The 11,887-nt window shown below is 62.1% G+C and overlaps 1 protein-coding gene across 1 annotated transcript in view; it reads right to left on the minus strand.

Annotated features, from left to right (window-relative positions):
* Positions 1-11,887, minus strand: part of Grm4 (glutamate metabotropic receptor 4) — a 59,721-nt gene that overhangs the window by 46,630 nt on the left and 1,204 nt on the right. The window lies entirely within an intron of this gene.

Here is an 11,887-nt window from a genome sequence, read left to right on the forward strand (position 1 = left end):
CGTGCTGTCCGCCTGCCCGCCCCACCCGACTCCAGGAGCTTGGCCCTGGAGACAGCCCCGGCCGCATCCCCGTGCTGGTGTCCACCCCTTCCATCGGGGCCTCCTCAGGGACGTGGGGAGACCTCCCCTGCACCCCACTGAGCCTAACAGCTGCGGGGTCAAGGGGACCGATGGCTCCCTGCAGCCCCGCTCCTGCCCGCTCCTGCCCGGGAGGTGGTGGCGGGGTCGTAATTTGTTTTAATAATCCTGCTGAGCAGGAAGAAAATTAACAAATGAGAACCCAGCTCGAAATTAATCAAACTTCTCCCTGTCCATCCCCCCGCTTCCCATCTTAATGAAGGTTATTTATCCAACGAACGATAAAACATGGGATTGAATTAAGCAGGCCCTCCTTCCCCTCTCCCGCCCTGCGACAGCTCTATAACCCATCAGCTGGTGGCCAGCAAAGCGGCGAAGGCCCCCGGGACGGGCACCCACCACACGCCCACGGCCGCAGGTGGGCGGAGAGAATCTGAAGGGGCGGGGCCTCGCCACTTCCTCAGCCATTCAGGGAACAGGAAGCGGCCCCAGCTCCCGGCCCAGGGCACCACCCCTCCGAGGCAGGGAGCCCCACCCCACCGCCTCCCCCGTGCAGTTTTCAAGTCGAGCTGGGTTTCAGCCAGGGCTTCGAAGCCCCGGGTACCAGTGATCAGAGTCCGCCCCAAACCCTCCCTGCCCCCGCTCCTCCAGCCTGCACACCTGGGACCCACATCACTTTGTGGGTAAGGAGGGGGCTCCGAGAGGGCCTGGGCGGGGCCCACCCAGCAGCGACTGAAGGTCCCACCACCAAGGGCCCCTGCAGGATCACCAAGGCCCCAGAGGCCCGTGGGGCTTTCCGTGGCAAGGAGGAGGTCTGGGGCCTGTGACCCCAGGACAAGGGAGAAGAGGAGGGGGAGGAAAGAGGTGGTTCCAAACACTCCTCCATGCAGCTGCCGTCATCCAGGTCCTGGTGTGGAGCCCCAAGGCCTCTTCAAACCCTCCAAAGACCACCGCTGCTCCTGGAGTCAAAGTCAAGGTCTTACAGGTGCCTCGTGGGCCTGCTGACCCAGTCCCTGCTGCCTTGTCCCCTCCTCTCTGAACAGCCTCCAGCTGTTCCTGCATGGGCTAATTACATTCCAGCCCCAGGGCCTTTGCACTGGCTGTACCCTCCTTCCAAAATACCATCCGGCGCCTGATTTCCTTCCTCACCACCTGGGTCTATGTTCAAATGTCCCTTTCCCAGGCTTCCTCCGACTGCCTCATTTACAAAGAGCACTTCTTCCCCTGAACCTTGCTCTAAACCCCGACCCCATTATCACTGGCCATGTTCACTGCCCTCCCCTGCACGAGCTCTGCTCCATATGGGCAAGGATCGTGCGGCTTTTGTCAACAGCTGTACTCACTCACTAGGCCAACATCTGGCTCATAAAAACAACTCACCTAGGGGCCAGGGATTTAGCTCAGTGGTTCCAACACCTGCCTCGAAAGTGCAAGATCCCGGGGACCCAAACAAACGAACAAACGAATACTCACCTACTCTGCTTGCCGAATGAACCAATGTCACTGTTTAAGGACACCCTCCAAGCTCCTGCCACCTCCGGACTGGAGTGCTCCACTGTCCCCTAATCGCTCTCCTAGCATCGCCGTCTTCTAACCCCAAGCTGGGCCGCACTTTCCCTCTACCCAGGCCCACGGCCGTCGGTCCAATGCGGGGCGCACTGTCCCCGCCCATCTGCGCCAGACTGACCCAGCCCCCCACTTCCAGGAAGCCACGCCCCACGCCCGCCACAGCTGCCCCTTTCTGAGCCCCGGCCCCGCACCCTGCTGGAGCAGCACGCGTCGCTCCTCCGGGCCCAGGAAGCCCCAGCCTAGTGGAGCGGCGGTGTCTCCCTCCCCACCACCGGCTCTGTCGCGCTCAGCACAGCCCAGAGAGGCGCATTCACGGGGTCCCTCCTCCGGGTCGCTGGCATGACGAGCGCTCTGAGGACAAATGGACCTTTAAGTGCCACTTAACCGCGGCAGCCAGGAGCAATTGGCCCGAGTGCTGCTAACCCCTGCTTGGGGCGGCTGGGAAGGGGCCAAGTCACCAGGCTGAGCGGATCCAGGGCCCCTTAGAAATGCAGTGCAGCTTCCCGCACAGCCGCCAGCCCAGAGCAGCCGCCACTGACCCAACCCGGCCGCTTGGCGTGCGAGCTCGCGGGTGGCCGCCCCCTCGGGCGAGGACAGCAGGCACAACACAGCCACCGCTGAATTATTTATAATGTACATTGTTAGCGCAGTAGACAGAGCAACCATGTCTCCAGGCTTCAATTAAAATATCAAGGCACCCGCGCCGTCTGCCCGGCCACATGCCCAGCTCCCAGTGAAAATGGCAGCAGCGGGCCTCGGGCAGCTGCTGGACCACAGCCCCTCCCCGGCCTCCTCCAGGGAATCCGGCTTCAGACCGTGGACAGCGGCCACTGGGGCCCGTGGTGAACTTTGACCCAAGGCTGTCCCGAGACTGGCAATCCTTTCTAGCCTCTAAAAGACCATTTAGTCAATCGATGGGCTGAAAGAGCCTCTCGGTCTCCCAGAGGGGCTCCAGGACCAGCCTTGCAGGGCATCCAGCCGCCCCCAATCCTCCGCCTGCTCCAACCTTCCCGAAACACTGCAGCCGTGGGCAGCAGGGCTCCTCGGGGTCCAGAGGAACCGACCACCCATCCGACCATCCGCTTGTCCGCTTGTCACTCCGGAAGTGCAGATGGCAGGGCCCAGGCCCAAACCTCCAGGTGCGCTCCAGGCAATGCCGAGGAGGTGACGACAGTCAGCTCCCATCGGCTGCAGGAAGGGGGCGCCCTTGCTGCCTTGGTGTGAATGGCCCTACCCCAACCCGGATTCCCCGATTCAGGGCGCAGGCTCTGGACGAGGAAAGCTGAGCGTCCTTCAGGAGCTGGCTGGGTCACGCGCTAACTGGGTCACCGTTCAACTTAATCCAGCAGCGCAGGGACTGGAGCACAAGGCCGAGCAGAGCGGAATGGGCTGGGAAAGAGCAAGCGATGCACGCCCAGGCCGCCCAGCAGCGGGGAGCCAGGCGCTGCACCTCCGCTGCCCTCCTGAGGAACCTGGGTTTCCCGGCCTGGACGGTGGGGCCCCCTGGGGACTCACATCAGAGTCCACGTCAGACGCCCAGCACAGGCCAGGGCAAAGTTCAACCGCGTCTTCTACGTAGCACCTACTCTGTGAGGAAGAGACAGCAAGCTAACTGTGGGGCTGACGCCCATCCAGCGAGTGGGCGAGCTGGGAAAGAGCAAGCGATGCACGCCCAGGCCGCCCAGCAGCGGGGAGCCAGGCGCTGCACCTCCGCTGCCCTCCTGAGGAACCTGGGTTTCCCGGCCTGGACGGTGGGGCCCCCTGGGGACTCACATCAGAGTCCACGTCAGACGCCCAGCACAGGCCAGGGCAAAGTTCAACCGCGTCTTCTACGTAGCACCTACTCTGTGAGGAAGAGAGAGCAAGCTAACTGTGGGGCTGACGCCCATCCAGCGGCCGCAGCGGCCGGTGGGCAGCTGCCCCACCACAAACGCACACACGCACAGGTGTGAGGGCTCACGTCCACTCAGGCGCACGTCCGCTGTTCCCAGCACAGCCTAATTCCTATCATCCAAACACTGGATTCAGCCCAAACATCCAGCAGCCGCAGAACGGATAAATAAATGATGAAGCATCCAAAGACTGCCAGGATGGAAAAGTGCAGAGGAAGAAAAAAGAGCAAAACACCAACCACCCAAGCGCCTCGCGGGGCCTGTGAGAGCGGAGCTGCGCCCAGGCACAGGAGGGGATGCTCCCAGGAGCAGGGGTGCAGACCATGCTGGGAGGGAGGGGTGCGGCAGGAGGGGCTCCGGTCCGGGGCTGTGGAGCACACAGGTCTCCACTCCTAACAGCCCTGGGCTGGGCACCCTAGATGTATTTACTTCCAGGCGCACGAGCTACACCTCAGTGTTCAAAAACGTGCAGGAGAGAAAGGGGGGCAGAGCACACAGCGGGGTTTTCTGGGGGGCTGTCGGATGGCAGAGGCCAGCAGATGGGAAGCTGGGGGACTTGGAGAGAAGCCGGGACCAGCGCAGAGGGGGCGAGGCAGGGAGGGAAGCGGGGAGGAGCCGTGCTGGGTGTGGCTCCCCCAGGCCCCGCTGACACGTGGCCACCTGTCCACAGTAAAGGCTCCTGGGAGGTCAGCTCCCTCCACTGCCTGGCCCCTGACCGCCCGCTCAGCCCACACGTCGGACTCAACTCCCTGAGCTCCTTTCCGGGGCCTTGGGGGCTTGTCTCCCAGGAGGCAGGAAGCAAAGCCGCCTGCCCGCCCCACAGCATCGCCCAACACCTGCTTCCACCTCCTACGCTCCGCCCACCCCCGCGGGAGCTCACCTGAGCACCTGGCTCTCCCAGGATAGCGGCTCCAGTCTGGGCGCCTCCCACCTCGGCTCCCCGCAAACCACCCGCACTGTCACGAGGGAGGATCGAGGCCCCAGACCTGGAGGCCACGCGCGGTGCTCAGAGATGCCGGGGCCGGCGGGGCGGTTCTGTCTCCACTGAGTACCTCATCTGCGAGGCGTTTGGGACACTGGAAGATGCCCAACCCTGCAGTCTGGTGGACTAACGCTGGTTACAGAACTACACTGAACCAAAGCTGTGACCTCGACTTGGTAAAATTACACAGTGGCGCTGGCAGGAAATTCAGAGATGTATCGAGGTGGTGGGGTAATCGAGAGTGGATGGGGGATAATTGAGCAATCTTTATCTGCTCTTTATGCTTTTCTGTTTTCTTCCAAAGCCACAACAAACAGATTGACTTTTATTAACCAGGGCAACAGGAAGGAAGGAGGGAACTCCATGCTCAGGGGAGGAGAAGAGGGAAGGGGGGAAGGGTAAGGCAGAGGGAAGCGGGGAGGGAGGGGTGGTGGGGCTGCCTGCCTCCAACCTGCAGGGCGCCTTCAGCACCGCCTCAGCTCCTGCACCACAAGTCACTCAGGTCCGAACAGCCTTGCTCGTGACTTCCGGGCACAAGTAGAGCAGAGCTCTGGCCTGGGGCCTGGGGCCTGATTGGAAGCTCTGCTGCCTGCCTGCCTGGGTGGCCTCGCACATGTGAACTGCTCCAGGCCTCAGTTTTCTCATGTGTGAAACAGCAGCCGTGGTGACGCTCCAGAGGTCACGTGAAACGACGTTACGGTGAGGTTGTCCGTTGTGACCCTGGGGATCGACCCCGGATCCTGCGTCCCCTTCCCCACCAGGCCCCACTTCCCCACGGCAGTTTCTAAGAAATACCCAGAAGCCACCTACACGGCATCTGAACATCCCGAAAACCCTGGCCCACGGGGAGCATAAAACGTGCACCCTGACACTGAACTGGAAAGCAGACAAAGCTGCCTCCCCGTTCAGCGGCGGCAGCCCAGGGCCTGGAGCAGACCCTCAGTGAACATTTGCCAGACAAGGGCGCACCACAGGGGAGCCAGCCCTCCCGGGTGATGATGCCAGAGGGGCCACGAGGCGAGTCAGGAGCCCGAGGCCTGGTCCTGGCAGCTCGGCTCTCTCCCAGGAACAGAGGTTGGCTGTGTCAGAAAAACACAAAAGAACCAGGTGGTGCGGTTCTTGACCTGCTATGAGGCTGCACAGAGCCAGGTCAGGGCTGGGAGAGGGAAGGGACACGCAGTCCCGACTGTCGTAGCAGGCCTGAGATCTCACCACAAGGGGACGGGCCCAGGCCATACCCTTTGGAACCTTGAACACTGGACCAAAGTGAAACAGTGTTCACTCGCCCATCCTGTCATGTAAAGAAGGCCATACGCACTCCTGCGATCCCAGCACACTCTGGAGGCTGAGGCAGGAGGATCACCAAGATCTCAAGGTCTCAGTGGGCAAGGATATTGGAGAGAGAAGCAGTGCCGAGGTCAGCAGAGCTGGGCGGCCGAGGTGAGGACCAGGCCAGGCGGGCGGGCGGGCGTAGCGCTGCCTTCCTGGGTCCAGCTTGTTGTACTTCCTAATTGATTTTATGTCCGTGTCCCGGGGATACTTAGGGCCATCTTAAGAAACCACTTAAGCAATTTAAAATAATCAAAGCACTTATGAGGCACTTAGCACTTAACTCTTCCGCACACTTCAGCGTCCTGTGCCCCTCTGGCTGCAGCCCCGCCCGCGGTGCGCAGCGGCCCCCTCTCGCCAGCTCCCGTTGTCACCTCCCCAGCCACGCAAGACCCCGCGCCCCCCACCTCCAGAGCAGGACAGCAGCCTCCACACAGCTCTGTTGTCCCCTCCCTGGAGCGCCCACAGAGAACCAGCGCACGGCCGGTCTGGAAAGCAGAAGCTCCTCGGCTTAGGGAAACCGAGGCAGCTGGCTACCCAAAGCCTGTACCTCTATCCTGGGCCTGGGCTTCCAGGAGCTCTGCTTGGCACGGGGGACACTGGCGAGGACATCCTCGGGACTGCCGGGGCGACCACAACAGGAGGAGGCCAGGGGAGCAGAGACCCGGGGTCAAAGTCCGACGGCGGAGCTCGACACAGCCAAGAAGCTAAGCGCCGCCCGCGTGGTGGGCACGAGCAGAGCAGCGGGCAGAGCGCGGCAGATCCCGCTTCCATCAGGCTTCGGACAAAAACTGAATGAAATACCAGGTGTGGGGACGCGCGGATGGGAGTGGGCAGGAGTCACGGGAGTTTAAAGCGGAAGCAGGAGGATCGTAACTTCACAACTCGGTAAACCTCGTCTCGGAAGATGAAGAAGGGGGAAGCGGCTGGGGAGGTAGCTCAGCTCAAAGGCCCTGTCTTCCATCTCCAGTGCCCCCCCAAGACAGTGTCATGTCCAGGCCAGGACATCGGTCGCCTTTGCGGAGGGAGGGAGGGGAGAGGGACAAGGGGACATGCACAGGGCCTCTCATCTATTTGCAAAGTTTTCTCTCACGATGAAAACAAATTTGGATGCTACCGCAGCGACACATCGTGTGTCCGGGCGGTGGGCACGAGGCCGTCCACTGCCCGTGCACCTTCCTAGAGGCCGGAGTGCAGCTCAGTGGGGGGATGAGTGGGGTTCACATCCCCAGCACCCTAAAGACAAGCACGCATGCGCCAGGAGCGAGAAACCCTTCGCGTGAGCCCTCCGTCGAGGACGCCGCTTGTCTGGAAGCAGAGAAGCTGGTGCGGTGGGCCCAACACGCACACGTCCACAATCCCAGGCCAGGCAGAGGCCCTGCGCCGCGGCGCGGTCCGGACAGACACCGGGAGCCGGGGCGGCTGCAGGAGGTGACCTCTCAGCACAGGGAGAAGCTGAGGCCCGAGGAGCAAGGTCCAGGAATGAGGGAAGGGCAGCGAGCACTGGAGGAGCCCTCACGACTGCCGCTGTTCCCGGAGCCCCTGCTCAGGATGTCCCTTTCCGAAGCCACCTCCACCCCTACCTGGCCTCCCTGGTCCCCGGGGAAGATGGGAGCAGAGCGGGCCGCAGCCCTGTGCAGGGCGTGTTCAGGCGGGTGGGTGCCTAGCAGGATGGCTTGGTCCTGGATGCCCAAGGCCACAATCCAGGCGCAGGCAGCCGCCCGCAGCTCAGGCCACGGGGCGGAGGGCCCAGAGACAGACGGGATGGAGAGGCTGGGGGTGCAGGCCGTGACAGGGGAGCAGAGGCCACAGTGCAGCAGACAGGAGGGAGCTGGGCACAGCCCGATGCGGAGAACTGGGAAGGTCAGATGGAACATAAGGCAGAAGTGGCTGCCTTCCCCTTCCCTAAGCTACTGTCTTCAAAATCCAGTTTAATGGGGGCAGGAGAAGCACACAGGGCTGTACCATGGGCAGCAGGGCCAGCCTGGCCGCACCACTGCCAGCTTCCTGCCTGTCTGTCTGTCTGACTCTGAGCCAGGCAGGCCCAGGGCAGAAAGGACCAGGAGACGCGCGGCCCAGTCCTGCCTGCGTGTGGGTGGCCCCCACCAGAGACACTGCCACCCTGGGACGGTCCAGGGACAGCAGACTGGCACCTGCCCGAGCTGCAGCTTTCCAGGGCCACCTCCCCCTGAGATCATCACCCGGGACACCCAGGACTCTCAGACCAACTAAGTCCACACCCCCAGGCCAGGGCCTTCAGAACCACCCCCACCCAGGCAACTGCGAGGGTGGCCACAGTGGACAGCAGATGCTGGCGCGGCAGCGGGGTCTTGGAGGATGCAACCAGCGAGATTCGCTGAATGGTGAATGAACTTTGATGGGCAAATTGCTCCAAATGGGAGAGAGCCAAAGCCAGCAGGTGTGACCTGAAGTCCCCTAGCCTCCGCACCCCTTCTGACCCCCTGAAAATGCCACACCTCAACCAGAGCCCCATCGGCACCCCAAGTGCTCTCCAAGGGCTCCCCCAGGGCCTCCACTCCCTCCTCACTTGCAGAACCACCTTCGAGCCTCGGAGCCGAAGCCTGTGCCTCCACCCTCTGCTGGGCCGTGGACCAGCGGGCAGGTGGGGACAGGGACAGGGTGCTGTGCAGGCTCAAGGACTGGGCCAGCCCCTGGCCACCGGCCAGGTCTGGGGAAGCGGTGCGGCCTCTTGTCTTGTCCGTCCCTCTCCGTGCGGTGCAGCCCTGGCCCTGGGCTTGAGGTTCCCTCCCTGGTGGAGGCTTCACGGGGCAGAGCGCTGTGCCATCCTCCCGACCACCGGGTCCACGTCCTCCTTCCCCACCCGTAGGGCCGCGCACTCACACGCACCCAGGGTCCACTGACGCCTGTCCTGGCGACACCGGCTTCCCCAGGCGTCTGCTTGGAGCTGCGCAGGCTCTGTGGGTCCTCTGGGTGAGAGCCGCACCGCGCCACAGAAGGGTAAAGCGAGGCCCAAGAAGCCACACAGGGAGCTCTAAGCTGTACCCCAAACTCACTGGATCTGGTGGTGTGGAGACGGATGGTGGGTGAACAGCCAGGCTGCGGCCTCAAGCACAGCTTCTCCATGCCTCCCAGCACCTCAGTGCCATCACCAGCGACCTCCATGACCACAAGGAGGCCCCACAGCCACGTCCGCGCTTCCAGCTTTGCGGGGATGGAGCACATCCGGGAGGCCCTGGGTCGCCCCGAGATGGCCCCGCTACCAGGTCCCCAGGGCTGTGCCCCTAAGCGCCTCACTCATGACCCCTGACGTGCGTGGTTCCCAGGGCTTTCTCACACCAGACCTGTCCTGTTTGGGGGTTTTCCGACACTTAAGACACAAGGACCTTTCTTAGCTTCCACACAGACAGCAGCCTGGACCTGGCCCCTGGCTGCCCGTCGTCTGCTCACCCCGGTCTAGAAGAGAAGCCAACAGCAAATGGGGGAACAAATCTGTACATGAATGCAGTTGGGATGAGGGCCATAAAGGAGCCAAGGAGGGCAACAGAGCAGTAACTGGAGTGAGAGGCCCCTAAGCTTTTAAGTCTGTGAGACAAACATCCAGCTTCAAAGAGTGGGACAGACGATCCCAGGCATCGAGGGAGTAGGTGCAAAGGCCCTGAGATTGAAAATAGGGTGTTGTCTAAATCAGGTGTGGTGGTCCACACCTGTAATTCCAGAACTTGGGAGGCTGAGGCAGGAGGATCATCACTGAGTTCAAGTCCAGCTGGGACCTCATAGTGAGTTTGAGGCCAGCTTGAGAGACCCTGACTCAAAGAAACAAAAAAGAAAGAAAAATAGGGTGGTATCTACAGGGAACTTGAAGAGTGTGAGCAGTGGGGGCTGCTCCCGGAGGGTCCAAGGACCAGACTGAGCGGATTCAGTGACATGAGGGGTCTGCATGGCGACCCAGGCGCCAGAGTCTGCATGAGATCTGGGGAGGGAAAGCAGGGTCTATCTGGGTTAGGAAAGACATTCCGGCTGCTAAGGGAGCAGAGCCCTGGCTGTGGAGACGCCTGCGGGAAAGGGGACAGGAGCCCACTGGAGGTGCAGAAGCCACCACCCTGACGCAAACTCCGCCGTCACCAAGCTGCTCTGGAGGAGCCCAGCTGGGCAGGACAGGTCCGCCTGCTCCACAGCGCGACACCAGTCGCTCCTGATCCAGAGCGGAGCTGGCTTCTGGGCTCGGTGCTCCTGGCAAGAAGGCGTGAGGGGCACAGATGGCAGGGCCTCTCCGGGACCAGCCTCAAAGGTCACCGTCTGTCGCTGTCCCCCACCGGTCCTCTTCCGCCTCACTGGCTGACTGAGGCCCAGACACAAGCTGTGCGGTGACATTTCCTGTGGGCTGACTGTGCGCCAGGCACTGTGGGGCCGGCTCAGTATTTCGTTCCCACCCAGCCTGTGAGCCGGCCCGAGATCACCCCATTCCCAAGTGAGGAAACCAAGGCCGAGGACAGACCACTGGGGGGTCGGGCCCCAGGCCCAAGTTCTCCCATACCATGAGGGGCATCCTTCCTCCTCAGAGCCTTGGTTTTCTCCACTGGGAAGTGAGACTCATGATTTCTGGCTGGGTGTGGTGGTGCAGACCTGTAATCACAGCACTCTGGGAGGCTGAGGCAGGAGAATCACAAGTTCAAGCCCAGCCTGGGCAGTTTAGCAGCTGAACTGGGGACGTTGAAAAAGGAAATGGATTGCTACCAGCTCTTCCAATCCAGATGTGGAGAGTGCCTCCTTTTAGATCCTGCACTCCGTTCTTTCTTCTGCACAACTCTTCCCAGTAGAAGGTCTGAGACTCATTCACACTATGGTGTAAATGGCTCACTCCAGAGTCTGGGCTGTCCATGCCTCTGTGGCATTCTGCAGGTCCGGGACCTTTGGAAGGGATTCTTCAGTTCTCCCTGTCCCAGGAGGGAGGGAGAGGAGGGGGAGGAGAAGGCCTGGGTCTGAGCCCCACTGGGCTCAGACACCCGAGGGGCCTCCCCTCACCGGCACCCAGTGTTCAGTCTGTGTGGCTGCATTCAAGTCTCCGTGACCGCTGAAGTACGGAGGAGGCCTCTTGTCACACCCGTGCCACTGGAGGCCGCCAGACCCGCCACCCTAGCCCGCGCCTGGAACAGGCTCTGGAGCCAAACGGGACCCCACTTGCAATACAGCCACCAGGAGGCTGGGGTCTGAGCCTCATCTGACTTCTGGAGCAGCCAGCCCAGCCCTGGCTCCTGCCAACCGGAGGGTCGGAGGCCACCGGCTGAGACCGCACAGGCCTGAGCTGTTCTGACTGCCCTCAGGCACAGGCAAACTTGCCTCCATCCTATCCATTTGTTTGAAAATTAAAGTCGTGTTTTCATCTAGATCGCCAAATCCAACAGTGGAGGGAGAGGCCATCTGTAGGTATGCTGGGCGGGGGACCCATACTGGGGGTGAGGCCCCCCACAGATCTGCCCCCAGACTTGGGCCCGCTGCTCCCCACCCTTCTACCACCCCCATCCCGCCCTCTCCCCACTCAGGGACCCCCCTCTCTGCCCAGCACCCCTCCCACCGGCCCCAGAGCGCCCCACAGTACCAGAGCATCATGGAAATTGGCTAAGTGGGGTCCAGAAAGGACCCAGGTGAGAGAGATCAGGCCAGCACCCCCCGGCCTGTCCCAGGCCTCTGCCATCTTGGGGACCCCAGGAGAGAAGGGGCCAAGTGTGAAGGCCAAGAGTGGGACAGAGGGTGACGTAGGGACCCAGCACGCACGCACGCACGCACGCGCGCGCGCACACACACACGCGCGCGCGCACACACACACACACACACACACACACAGCAAACCAGGCAGCTCAGAGAGGGAAGCCGGCACCTCATTATTGGTAAAATGCTTGTAATGTTTTTCTCTACCCAGTAGCTTTCGGTTGTTTTAGCAGCTTAGCAAGCACTTGGCTCCAATTGAATTGCAAATCAGCAGAGGACCGAGGCGGTGGGAGGGGCGGGGCGGGGCTCCCGAGGCGCGGAGAAAGGTGTGCGGGAGGCAGGCGGAGGC

The sequence above is a fragment of the Fukomys damarensis genome, unplaced genomic scaffold (genome assembly GCF_012274545.1).
Source record: "Fukomys damarensis isolate Sample0158 unplaced genomic scaffold, DMR_v1.0_HiC HiC_scaffold_20, whole genome shotgun sequence".
NCBI classification, from domain to species: domain Eukaryota; kingdom Metazoa; phylum Chordata; class Mammalia; order Rodentia; family Bathyergidae; genus Fukomys; species Fukomys damarensis.